Here is a 13,750-nt window from a genome sequence, read left to right on the forward strand (position 1 = left end):
CGAGCAATTTTGCTTGATTCGACGCGTAAATGGTGGTGCATTGCATTTGCAGTGTAAAATGGAGTTCAACGAGCCCTTAAACGTCGAAATATCTCCAACGGGAAGGAAATGACGGTTAGATTTCATCGAAATCGACGAAATCTTCGCGATTTACGAGCAATTTTGCTTGTTTCGACGCTTAAACGGTAGTACATTGCATTTGCAGTGTAAAATGGAGTTCAACGAGCACTTAAACGTTGAATTATCTCCAACGGGAAGGAAATGACGGCTAGATTTCATCAAAATCGACGAAATCTTCGCGATTTGCGAGCAATTTTGCTTGTTTCGACGCTTAAACGGTAGTACATTGCATTTGCAGTGTAAAAGGGAGTTCAACGAGCGCTTAAACGTTGAATTATCTCCAACGGGAAGGAAATGACGGCTAGATTTCATCAAAATCGACGAAATCTTCGCGATTTGTGAGCAATTTTGCTTGATTCGACGCTTAAATGGTGGTGCATTGCATTTGCAGTGAAAATGGAGTTCAACGAGAGCTTAAACGTCTAAATAACTCCAACGGGAAGGAAATGACGGCTAGATTTCATCGAAATCGACGAAATCCTCGCGATTTTCGAGCTACTTTGCTTGTTTCGAGGCTTAAACGGTAGTACATTGCATTTGCAGTGTAAAATGGAGTTCAACGAGCACTTAAACGTTGAATTATCTCCAACGGGAAGGAAATGACGGCTAGATTTCATCAAAATCGACGAAATCATCGCGATTTGCGAGCAATTTTGCTTGATTCGACGCTTAAATGGTGGTGCATTGCATCTGCAGTGTAAAATGGAGTTCAACGAGCGCTTAAATGTTGAATTATCTCCAACGGGATGGAAATGACGGCTAGATTTCATCAAAATCGACGAAATCATCGCGATTTGCGAGAAATTTTGCTTGATTCGACGCTTAAATGGTGGTGCATTGCATTTGCAGTGTAAAATGGAGTTCAACGAGCGCTTAAACGTTGAATTATCTCCAACGGGATGGAAATGACGGCTAGATTTCATCAAAATCGACGAAATCTTCGCGATTTGCGAGCTATTTTGCTTGTTTCGACGCTTAAACGGTAGTACATTGCATTTGCAGTGTAAAATGGAGTTCAACGAGCGCTTAAACGTTGAATTATCTCCAACGGGATGGAAATGACGGCTAGATTTCATCAAAATCGACGAAATCATCGCGATTTGCGAGCAATTTTGCTTGATTCGACGCTTAAATGGTGGTGCATTGCATTTGCAGTGTAAAATGGAGTTCAACGAGCGCTTAAACGTTGAATTATCTCCAACGGGATGGAAATGACGGCTAGATTTCATCAAAATCGACGAAATCATCGCGATTTGCGACCAGTTTCGCTTGTTTCGACGCTGAAACGGTAGTGCATTACACTTGGCGTGTAAAATGGAGTGAAATGAGCGGTTAAGCGTCTAAATAACTCCAACGGGAAGGAAATGACGGCTAGATTTCATCAAAATCGACGAAATCTTCGCGATTTGTGAGCAATTTTGCTTGATTCGACGCTTAAATGGTGGTGCATTGCATTTGCAGTGTAAAATGGAGTTCAACGAGCGCTTAAACGTTGAATTATCTCCAACGGGATGGAAATGACGGCTAGATTTCATCAAAATCGACGAAATCTTCGCGATTTGTGAGCAATTTTGCTTGATTCGACGCTTAAATGGTGGTGCATTGCATTTGCAGTGTAAAATGGAGTTCAACGAGCGCTTAAACGTCTAAATAACTCCAACGGGAAGGAAATGACGGCTAGATTTCATCGAAATCGACGAAATCTTCGCGATTTGCGACCAGTTTCGCTTGTTTCGACGCTGAAACGGTAGTACATTGCATTTGCAGTGTAAAATGGAGTTCAACGAGCGTTTAAATGTTGAATTATCTCCAACGGGATGGAAATGACGGCTAGATTTCATCAAAATCGACGAAATCTTCGCGATTTTCGAGCTATTTTGCTTGTTACGACGCTGAAACGGTAGTGCATTACACTTGGCGTGTAAAATGGAGTGAAATGTGCGGTTAAAGGTCTAAATAACTCCAACGGGAAGGAAATGACGGCTAGATTTCATCAAAATCGACGAAATCTTCGCGATTTTCGAGCTATTTTGCTTGTTACGACGCTTAAACGGTAGTGCGTTGCATTTGCAGTGTAAAATGGAGTTCAACGAGCACTTAAACGTCGAAATATCTCCAACGGGAAGGAAATGACGGTTAGATTTCATCGAAATCGACGAAATCTTCGCGATTTGCGAGCAATTTTGCTTGTTTCGACGCTTAAATGGTGGTGCATTGCATTTGCAGTGTAAAATGGAGTTCAACGAGCGCATAAACGTCTAAATAACTCCAACGGGAAGGAAATGACAGGTAGTTTTCGTCAAAATCGACGAAATCTTCGCGATTTGCGAGCAATTTTGCTTGTTTCGACGCTTAAACGGTAGTACATTGCATTTGCAGTGTAAAATGGAGTTCAACGAGCGCTTAAACGTTGAATTATCTCCAACGGGATGGAAATGACGGCTAGATTTCATCAAAATCGACGAAATCTTCGCGATTTGCCAGCAATTTTGCTTGTTTCGACGCTTAAACGGTAGTACATTGCATTTGCAGTGTAAAATGGAGTTCAACGAGCGCTTAAACGTTGAATTATCTCCAACGGGAAGGAAATGACGGCTAGATTTCATCAAAATCGACGAAATCTTCGCGATTTGTGAGCAATTTTGCTTGATTCGACGCTTAAATGGTGGTGCATTGCATTTGCAGTGAAAATGGAGTTCAACGAGAGCTTAAACGTCTAAATAACTCCAACGGGAAGGAAATGACGGCTAGATTTCATCGAAATCGACGAAATCCTCGCGATTTTCGAGCTACTTTGCTTGTTTCGACGCTTAAACGGTAGTACATTGCATTTGCAGTGTAAAATGGAGTTCAACGAGCACTTAAACGTTGAATTATCTCCAACGGGAAGGAAATGACGGCTAGATTTCATCAAAATCGACGAAATCATCGCGATTTGCGAGCAAGTTTGCTTGATTCGACGCTTAAATGGTGGTGCATTGCATTTGCAGTGTAAAATGGAGTTCAACGAGCGCTTAAATGTTGAATTATCTCCAACGGGATGGAAATGACGGCTAGATTTCATCAAAATCGACGAAATCATCGCGATTTGCGAGCAATTTTGCTTGATTCGACGCTTAAATGGTGGTGCATTGCATTTGCAGTGTAAAATGGAGTTCAGCGAGCGCTTAAACGTTGAATTATCTCCAACGGGATGGAAATGACGGCTAGATTTCATCAAAATCGACGAAATCTTCGCGATTTGCGAGCTATTTTGCTTGTTTCGACGCTTAAACGGTAGTACATTGCATTTGCAGTGTAAAATGGAGTTCAACGAGCGCTTAAACGTTGAATTATCTCCAACGGGATGGAAATGACGGCTAGATTTCATCAAAATCGACGAAATCTTCGCGATTTGTGAGCAATTTTGCTTGATTCGACGCTTAAATGGTGGTGCATTGCATTTGCAGTGTAAAATGGAGTTCAACGAGCGCTTAAACGTCTAAATAACTCCAACGGGAAGGAAATGACGGCTAGATTTCATCGAAATCGACGAAATCTTCGCGATTTTCGAGTTATTTTGCTTGTTTCGACGCTTAAACGGTAGTACATTGCATTTGCAGTGTAAAATGGAGTTCAACGAGCACTTAAACGTTGAATTATCTCCAACGGGAAGGAAATGACAGTTAGTTTTCGTCAAAATCGACGAAATCTTCGCGATTTGCGACCAGTTTCGCTTGTTTCGACGCTGAAACGGTAGTGCATTACACTTGGCGTGTAAAATGGAGTGAAATGAGCGGTTAAACGTCTAAATAACTCCAACGGGAAGGAAATGACGGCTAGATTTCATCAAAATCGACGAAATCTTCGCGATTTGTGAGCAATTTTGCTTGATTCGACGCTTAAATGGTGGAGCATTGCATTTGCAGTGTAAAATGGAGTTCAACGAGCGCTTAAACGTCTAAATAACTCCAACGGGAAGGAAATGACGGCTAGATTTCATCAAAATCGACGAAATCTTCGCGATTTGTGAACAATTTTGCTTGTTTCGACGCTTAAACGGTAGTACATTGCATTTGCATTGTAAAATGGAGTTCAACGAGCGCTTAAACGTTGAATTATCTCCAACGGGATGGAAATGACGGCTAGATTTCATCAAAAACGACGAAATCATCGCGATTTGCGAGCAATTTTGCTTGATTCGACGCTTAAATGGTGGTGCATTGCATTTGCAGTGTAAGATGGAGTTCAACGAGCGCTTAAACGTTGAATTATCTCCAACGGGAAGGAAATGACGGCTAGATTTCATCAAAATCGACGAAATCTTCGCGATTTGTGAGCAATTTTGCTTGATTCGACGCTTAAATGGTGGTGCATTGCATTTGCTGTGAAAATGGAGTTCAACGAGAGCTTAAACGTCTAAATAACTCCAACGGGAAGGAAATGACGGCTAGATTTCATCGAAATCGACGAAATCCTCGCGATTTTCGAGCTACTTTGCTTGTTTCGACGCTTAAACGGTAGTACATTGCATTTGCAGTGTAAAATGGAGTTCAACGAGCACTTAAACGTTGAATTATCTCCAACGGGAAGGAAATGACGGCTAGATTTCATCAAAATCGACGAAATCATCGCGATTTGCGAGCAATTTTGCTTGATTCGACGCTTAAATGGTGGTGCATTGCATTTGCAGTGTAAAATGGAGTTCAACGAGCGCTTAAATGTTGAATTATCTCCAGCGGGATGGAAATGACGGCTAGATTTCATCAAAATCGACGAAATCATCGCGATTTGCGAGCAATTTTGCTTGATTCGACGCTTAAATGGTGGTGCATTGCATTTGCAGTGTAAAATGGAGTTCAACGAGCGCTTAAACGTTGAATTATCTCCAACGGGATGGAAATGACGGCTAGATTTCATCAAAATCGACGAAATCTTCGCGATTTGTGAGCAATTTTGCTTGATTCGACGCTTAAATGGTGGTGCATTGCATTTGCAGTGTAAAATGGAGTTCAACGAGCACTTAAACGTCGAAATATCTCCAACGGGAAGGAAATGACGGTTAGATTTCATCGAAATCGACGAAATCTTCGCGATTTGCGAGCAATTTTGCTTGTTTCGACGCTTAAATGGTGGTGCATTGCATTTGCAGTGCAAAATGGAGTTCAACGAGCGCATAAACGTCTAAATAACTCCAACGGGAAGGAAATGACAGTTAGTTTTCGTCAAAATCGACGAAATCTTCGCGATTTGCGAGCAATTTTGCTTGTTTCGACGCTTAAACGGTAGTACATTGCATTTGCAGTGTAAAATGGAGTTCAACGGGCGCTTAAACGTTGAATTATCTCCAACGGGAAGGAAATGACGGTTAGATTTCATCAAAATCGACGAAATCTTCGCGATTTGCGAGCAATTTTGCTTGTTTCGACGCTTAAACGGTAGTACATTGCATTTGCAGTGTAAAATGGAGTTCAACGAGCGCTTAAACGTTGAATTATCTCCAACGGGAAGGAAATGACGGCTAGATTTCATCAAAATCGACGAAATCTTCGCGATTTGTGAGCAATTTTGCTTGATTCGACGCTTAAATGGTGGTGCATTGCATTTGCAGTGAAAATGGAGTTCAACGAGAGCTTAAACGTCTAAATAACTCCAACGGGAAGGAAATGACGGCTAGATTTCATCGAAATCGACGAAATCTTCGCGATTTTCGAGCTACTTTGCTTGTTTCGACGCTTAAACGGTAGTACATTGCATTTGCAGTGTAAAATGGAGTTCAACGAGCACATAAACGTTGAATTATCTCCAACGGGAAGGAAATGACGGCTAGATTTCATCAAAATCGACGAAATCATCGCGATTTGCGAGCAATTTTGCTTGATTCGACGCTTAAATGGTGGTGCATTGCATTTGCAGTGTAAAATGGAGTTCAACGAGCGCTTAAACGTTGAATTATCTCCAACGGGATGGAAATGACGGCTAGATTTCATCAAAATCGACGAAATCATCGCGATTTGCGACCAGTTTCGCTTGTTTCGACGCTGAAACGGTAGTGCATTACACTTGGCGTGTAAAATGGAGTGAAATGAGCGGTTAAACGTCTAAATAACTCCAACGGGAAGGAAATGACGGCTAGATTTCATCAAAATCGACGAAATCTTCGCGATTTGTGAACAATTTTGCTTGATTCGACGCTTAAATGGTGGTGCATTGCATTTGCAGTGTAAAATGGAGTTCAATGAGCGCTTAAACGTCTAAATAACTCCAACGGGAAGGAAATGACGGCTAGATTTCATCAAAATCGACGATATCTTCGCGATTTGTGAGCAATTTTGCTTGTTTCGACGCTTAAACGGTAGTACATTGCATTTGCAGTGTAAAATGGAGTTCAACGAGCGCTTAAACGTTGAATTATCTCCAACGGGATGGAAATGACGGCTAGATTTCATCAAAATCGACGAAATCTTCGCGATTTGCGAGCAATTTTGCTTGATTCGACGCTTAAATGGTGGTGCATTGCATTTGCAGTGTAAAATGGAGTTCAACGAGCGCTTAAACGTCTAAATAACTCCAACGGGAAGGAAATGACGGCTAGATTTCATCGAAATCGACGAAATCTTCGCGATTTTCGAGCTATTTTGCTTGTTTCGACGCTTAAACGGTAGTGCATTGCATTTGCAGTGTAAAATGGAGTTCAACGAGCACTTAAACGTTGAATTATCTCCAACGGGAAGGAAATGACAGTTAGTTTTCGTCAAAATCGACGAAATCTTCGCGATTTGCGAGCTATTTTGCTTGTTTCGACACTTAAACGGTAGTACATTGCATTTGCAGTGTAAAATGGAGTTCAACGAGCGCTTAAACGTTGAATTATCTCCAACGGGATGGAAATGACGGCTAGATTTCATCAAAATCGACGAAATCTTCGCGATTTGTGAGCAATTTTGCTTGATTCGACGCTTAAATGGTGGTGCATTGCATTTGCAGTGTAAAATGGAGTTCAACGAGCGCTTAAATGTTGAATTATCTCCAACGGGATGGAAATGACGGCTAGATTTCATCAAAATCGACGAAATCATCGCGATTTGCGAGCAATTTTGCTTGATTCGACGCTTAAATGGTGGTGCATTGCATTTGCCGTGTAAAATGGAGTTCAACGAGCGCTTAAACGTTGAATTATCTCCAACGGGATGGAAATGACGGCTAGATTTCATCAAAATCGACGAAATCTTCGCGATTTGTGAGCAATTTTGCTTGATTCGACGCTTAAATGGTGGTGCATTGCATTTGCAGTGTAAAATGGAGTTCAACGAGTGCTTAAACGTTGAATTATCTCCAACGGGATGGAAATGACGGCTAGATTTCATCAAAATCGACGAAATCATCGCGATTTGCGACCAGTTTCGCTTGTTTCGACGCTGAAACGGTAGTGCATTACACTTGGCGTGTAAAATGGAGTGAAATGAGCGGTTAAACGTCTAAATAACTCCAACGGGAAGGAAATGACGGCTAGATTTCATCAAAATCGACGAAATCTTCGCGATTTGCGACCAGTTTCGCTTGTTTCGACGCTGAAACGGTAGTGCATTACACTTGGCGTGTAAAATGGAGTGAAATGAGCGGTTAAACGTCTAAATAACTCCAACGGGAAGGAAATGACGGCTAGATTTCATCGAAATCGACGAAATCTTCGCGATTTTCGAGCTACTTTGCTTGTTTCGACGCTTAAACGGTAGTACATTGCATTTGCAGTGTAAAATGGAGTTCAACGAGCACTTAAACGTTGAATTATCTCCAACGGGAAGGAAATGACGGCTAGATTTCATCAAAATCGACGAAATCATCGCGATTTGCGAGCAATTTTGCTTGATTCGACGCTTAAATGGTGGTGCATTACACTTGGCGTGTAAAATGGAGTGAAATGAGCGGTTAAACGTCTAAATAACTCCAACGGGAAGGAAATGACGGCTAGATTTCATCAAAATCGACGAAATCTTCGCGATTTGTGAGCAATTTTGCTTGATTCGACGCTTAAATGGTGGTGCATTGCATTTGCAGTGTAAAATGGAGTTCAACGAGCGCTTAAACGTCTAAATAACTCCAACGGGAAGGAAATGACGGCTAGATTTCATCAAAATCGACGATATCTTCGCGATTTGTGAGCAATTTTGCCTGTTTCGACGCTTAAACGGTAGTACATTGCATTTGCAGTGTAAAATGGAGTTCAACGAGCGCTTAAACGTTGAATTATCTCCAACGGGATGGAAATGACGGCTAGATTTCATCAAAATCGACGAAATCTTCGCGATTTGTGAGCAATTTTGCTTGATTCGACGCTTAAATGGTGGTGCATTGCATTTGCAGTGTAAAATGGAGTTCAACGAGCGCTTAAACGTCTAAATAACTCCAACGGGAAGGAAATGACGGCTAGATTTCATCGAAATCGACGAAATCTTCGCGATTTTCGAGCTATTTTGCTTGTTTCGACGCTTAAACGGTAGTGCATTGCATTTGCAGTGTAAAATGGAGTTCAACGAGCACTTAAACGTTGAATTATCTCCAACGGGAAGGAAATGACAGTTAGTTTTCGTCAAAATCGACGAAATCTTCGCGATTTGCGAGCTATTTTGCTTGTTTCGACGCTTAAACGGTAGTACATTGCATTTGCAGTGTAAAATGGAGTTCAACGAGCGCTTAAACGTTGAATTATCTCCAACGGGATGGAAATGACGGCTAGATTTCATCAAAATCGACGAAATCATCGCGATTTGCGACCAGTTTCGCTTGTTTCGACGCTGAAACGGTAGTGCATTACACTTGGCGTGTAAAATGGAGTGAAATGAGCGGTTAAACGTCTAAATAACTCCAACGGGAAGGAAATGACGGCTAGATTTCATCAAAATCGACGAAATCTTCGCGATTTGCGACCAGTTTCGCTTGTTTCGACGCTGAAACGGTAGTGCATTACACTTGGCGTGTAAAATGGAGTGAAATGAGCGGTTAAACGTCTAAATAACTCCAACGGGAAGGAAATGACGGCTAGATTTCATCGAAATCAACGAAATCTTCGCGATTTTCGAGCTACTTTGCTTGTTTCGACGCTTAAACGGTAGTACATTGCATTTGCAGTGTAAAATGGAGTTCAACGAGCACTTAAACGTTGAATTATCTCCAACGGGAAGGAAATGACGGCTAGATTTCATCAAAATCGACGAAATCATCGCGATTTGCGAGCAATTTTGCTTGATTCGACGCATAAATGGTGGTGCATTGCATTTGCAGTGTAAAATGGAGTTCAACGAGCGCTTAAACGTTGAATTATCTCCAACGGGATGGAAATGACGGCTAGATTTCATCAAAATCGACGAAATCATCGCGATTTGCGACCAGTTTCGCTTGTTTCGACGCTGAAACGGTAGTGCATTACACTTGGCGTGTAAAATGGAGTGAAATGAGCGGTTAAACGTCTAAATAACTCCAACGGGAAGGAAATGACGGCTAGATTTCATCAAAATCGACGAAATCTTCGCGATTTGGGAGCAATTTTGCTTGATTCGACGCTTAAATCGTGGTGCATTGCATTTGCAGTGTAAAATGGAGTTCAACGAGCGCTTAAACGTCTAAATAACTCCAACGGGAAGGAAATGACGGCTAGATTTCATCAAAATCGACGATATCTTCGCGATTTGTGAGCAATTTTGCCTGTTTCGACGCTTAAACGGTAGTACATTGCTTTTGCAGTGTAAAATGGAGTTCAACGAGCGCTTAAACGTTGAATTATCTCCAACGGGATGGAAATGACGGCTAGATTTCATCAAAATCGACGAAATCTTCGCGATTTGCGACCAGTTTCGCTTGTTTCGACGCTGAAACGGTAGTGCATTACACTTGGCGTGTAAAATGGAGTGAAATGAGCGGTTAAACGTCTAAATAACTCCAACGGGAAGGAAATGACGGCTAGATTTCATCGAAATCGACGAAATCTTCGCGATTTTCGAGCTACTTTGCTTGTTTCGACGCTTAAACGGTAGTACATTGCATTTGCAGTGTAAAATGGAGTTCAACGAGCACTTAAACGTTGAATTATCTCCAACGGGAAGGAAATGACGGCTAGATTTCATCAAAATCGACGAAATCATCGCGATTTGCGAGCAATTTTGCTTGATTCGACGCTTAAATGGTGGTGCATTGCATTTGCAGTGTAAAATGGAGTTTTAACGAGCGCTTAAACGTTGAATTATCTCCAACGGGATGGAAATGACGGCTAGATTTCATCAAAATCGACGAAATCATCGCGTTTTGCGACCAGTTTCGCTTGTTTCGACGCTGAAACGGTAGTGCATTACACTTGGCGTGTAAAATGGAGTGAAATGAGCGGTTAAACGTCTAAATAACTCCAGCGGGAAGGAAATGACAGTTAGTTTTCGTCAAAATCGACGAAATCTTCGCGATTTGCGAGCTATTTTGCTTGTTTCGACGCTTAAACGGTAGTACATTGCATTTGCAGTGTAAAATGGAGTTCAACGAGCGCTTAAACGTTGAATTATCTCCAACGGGAAGGAAATGACAGTTAGTTTTCGTCAAAATCGACGAAATCTTCGCGATTTGCGAGCTATTTTGCTTGTTTCGACGCTTAAACGGTAGTACATTGCATTTGCAGTGTAAAATGGAGTTCAACGAGCGCTTAAACGTTGAATTATCTCCAACGGGATGGAAATGACGGCTAGATTTCATCAAAATCGACGAAATCATCGCGATTTGCGAGCTATTTTGTTTGATTCGACGCTTAAATGGTGGTGCATTGCATTTGCAGTGTAAAATGGAGTTCAACGAGCGCTTAAACGTTGAATTATCTCCAACGGGATGGAAATGACGGCTAGATTTCATCAAAATCGACGAAATCTTCGCGATTTGTGAGCAATTTTGCTTGATTCGACGCTTAAATGGTGGTGCATTGCATTTGCAGTGTAAAATGGAGTTCAACGAGCGCTTAAACGTTGAATTATCTCCAACGGGATGGAAATGACGGCTAGATTTCATCAAAATCGACGAAATCATCGCGATTTGCGACCAGTTTCGCCTGTTTCGACGCTGAAACGGTAGTGCATTACACTTGGCGTGTAAAATGGAGTGAAATGAGCGGTTAAACGTCTAAATAACTCCAACCGGAAGGAAATGACGGCTAGATTTCATCAAAATCGACGAAATCTTCGCGATTTGCGACCAGTTTCGCTTGTTTCGACGCTGAAACGGTAGTGCATTACACTTGGCGTGTAAAATGGAGTGAAATGAGCGGTTAAACGTCTAAATAACTCCAACGGGAAGGAAATGACGGCTAGATTTCATCGAAATCGACGAAATCTTCGCGATTTTCGAGCTACTTTGCTTGTTTCGACGCTTAAACGGTAGTACATTGCATTTGCAGTGTAAAATGGAGTTCAACGAGCACTTAAACGTTGAATTATCTCCAACGGGAAGGAAATGACGGCTAGATTTCATCAAAATCGACGAAATCATCGCGATTTGCGAGCAATTTTGCTTGATTCGACGCATAAATGGTGGTGCATTGGATTTGCAGTGTAAAATGGAGTTCAACGAGCGCTTAAACGTTGAATTATCTCCAACGGGATGGAAATGACGGCTAGATTTCATCAAAATCGACGAAATCATCGCGATTTGCGACCAGTTTCGCTTGTTTCGACGCTGAAACGGTAGTGCATTACACTTGGCGTGTAAAATGGAGTGAAATGAGCGGTTAAACGTCTAAATAACTCCAACGGGAAGGAAATGACGGCTAGATTTCATCAAAATCGACGAAATCTTCGCGATTTGTGAGCAATTTTGCTTGATTCGACGCTTAAATGGTGGTGCATTGCATTTGCAGTGTAATATGGAGTTCAACGAGCGCTTAAACGTCTAAATAACTCCAACGGGAAGGAAATGACGGCTAGATTTCATCAAAATCGACGATATCTTCGCGATTTGTGAGCAATTTTGCCTGTTTCGACGCTTAAACGGTAGTACATTGCATTTGCAGTGTAAAATGGAGTTCAACGAGCGCTTAAACGTTGAATTATCTCCAACGGGATGGAAATGACGGCTAGATTTCATCAAAATCGACGAAATCTTCGCGATTTGTGAGCAATTTTGCTTGATTCGACGCTTAAACGGTAGTACATTGCATTTGCAGTGTAAAATGGAGTTCAACGAGCGCTTAAACGTCTAAATAACTCCAACGGGAAGGAAATGACGGCTAGATTTCATCGAAATCGACGAAATCTTCGCGATTTTCGAGCTATTTTGCTTGTTTCGACGCTTAAACGGTAGTGCATTGCATTTGCAGTGTAAAATGGAGTTCAACGAGCACTTAAACGTTGAATTATCTCCAACGGGAAGGAAATGACAGTTAGTTTTCGTCAAAATCGACGAAATCTTCGCGATTTGCGAGCTATTTTGCTTGTTTCGACGCTTAAACGGTAGTACATTGCATTTGCAGTGTAAAATGGAGTTCAACGAGCGCTTAAACGTTGAATTATCTCCAACGGGATGGAAATGACGGCTAGATTTCATCAAAATCGACGAAATCATTGCGATTTGCGAGCAATTTTGCTTGATTCGACGCTTAAATGGTGGTGCATTGCATTTGCAGTGTAAAATGGAGTTCAACGAGCGCTTAAACGTTGAATTATCTCCAACGGGAAGGAAATGACAGTTAGTTTTCGTCAAAATCGACGAAATCTTCGCGATTTGCGAGCTATTTTGCTTGTTTCGACGCTTAAACGGTAGTACATTGCATTTGCAGTGTAAAATGGAGTTCAACGAGCACTTAAACGTTGAATTATCTCCAACGGGAAGGAAATGACGGCTAGATTTCATCAAAATCGACGAAATCATCGCGATTTGCGAGCAATTTTGCTTGATTCGACGCTTAAATGGTGGTGCATTGCATTTGCAGTGTAAAATGGAGTTCAACGAGCACTTAAACGTTGAATTATCTCCAACGGGAAGGAAATGACGGCTAGATTTCATCAAAATCGACGAAATCATCGCGATTTGCGAGCAATTTTGCTTGATTCGACGCTTAAATGGTGGTGCATTGCATTTGCAGTGTAAAATGGAGTTCAACGAGCGCTTAAACGTTGAATTATCTCCAACGGGAAGGAAATGGCGGCTAGATTTCATCGAAATCGACGAAATCTTCGCGATTTTCGAGCTATTTTGCTTGATTCGACGCTTAAATGGTGGTGCATTGCATTTGCAGTGTAAAATGGAGTTCAACGAGCGCTTAAACGTCTAAATAACTCCAACGGGAAGGAAATGACGGCTAGATTTCATCAAAATCGACGAAATCATCGCGATTTGCGACCAGTTTCGCTTGTTTCGACGCTGAAACGGTAGTGCATTACACTTGGCGTGTAAAATGGAGTGAAATGAGCGGTTAAACGTCTAAATAACTCCAACGGGAAGGAAATGACGGCTAGATTTCATCAAAATCGACGAAATCTTCGCGATTTGTGAGCAATTTTGCTTGATTCGACGCTTAAATGGTGGTGCATTGCATTTGCAGTGTAAAATGGAGTTCAACGAGCGCTTAAACGTCTAAATAACTCCAACGGGAAGGAAATGACGGCTAGATTTCATCAAAATCGAC

The sequence above is a fragment of the Bombus vancouverensis genome, unplaced genomic scaffold (assembly GCF_051014615.1).
Source record: "Bombus vancouverensis nearcticus unplaced genomic scaffold, iyBomVanc1_principal scaffold0022, whole genome shotgun sequence".
Lineage (NCBI taxonomy): Eukaryota > Metazoa > Arthropoda > Insecta > Hymenoptera > Apidae > Bombus > Bombus vancouverensis.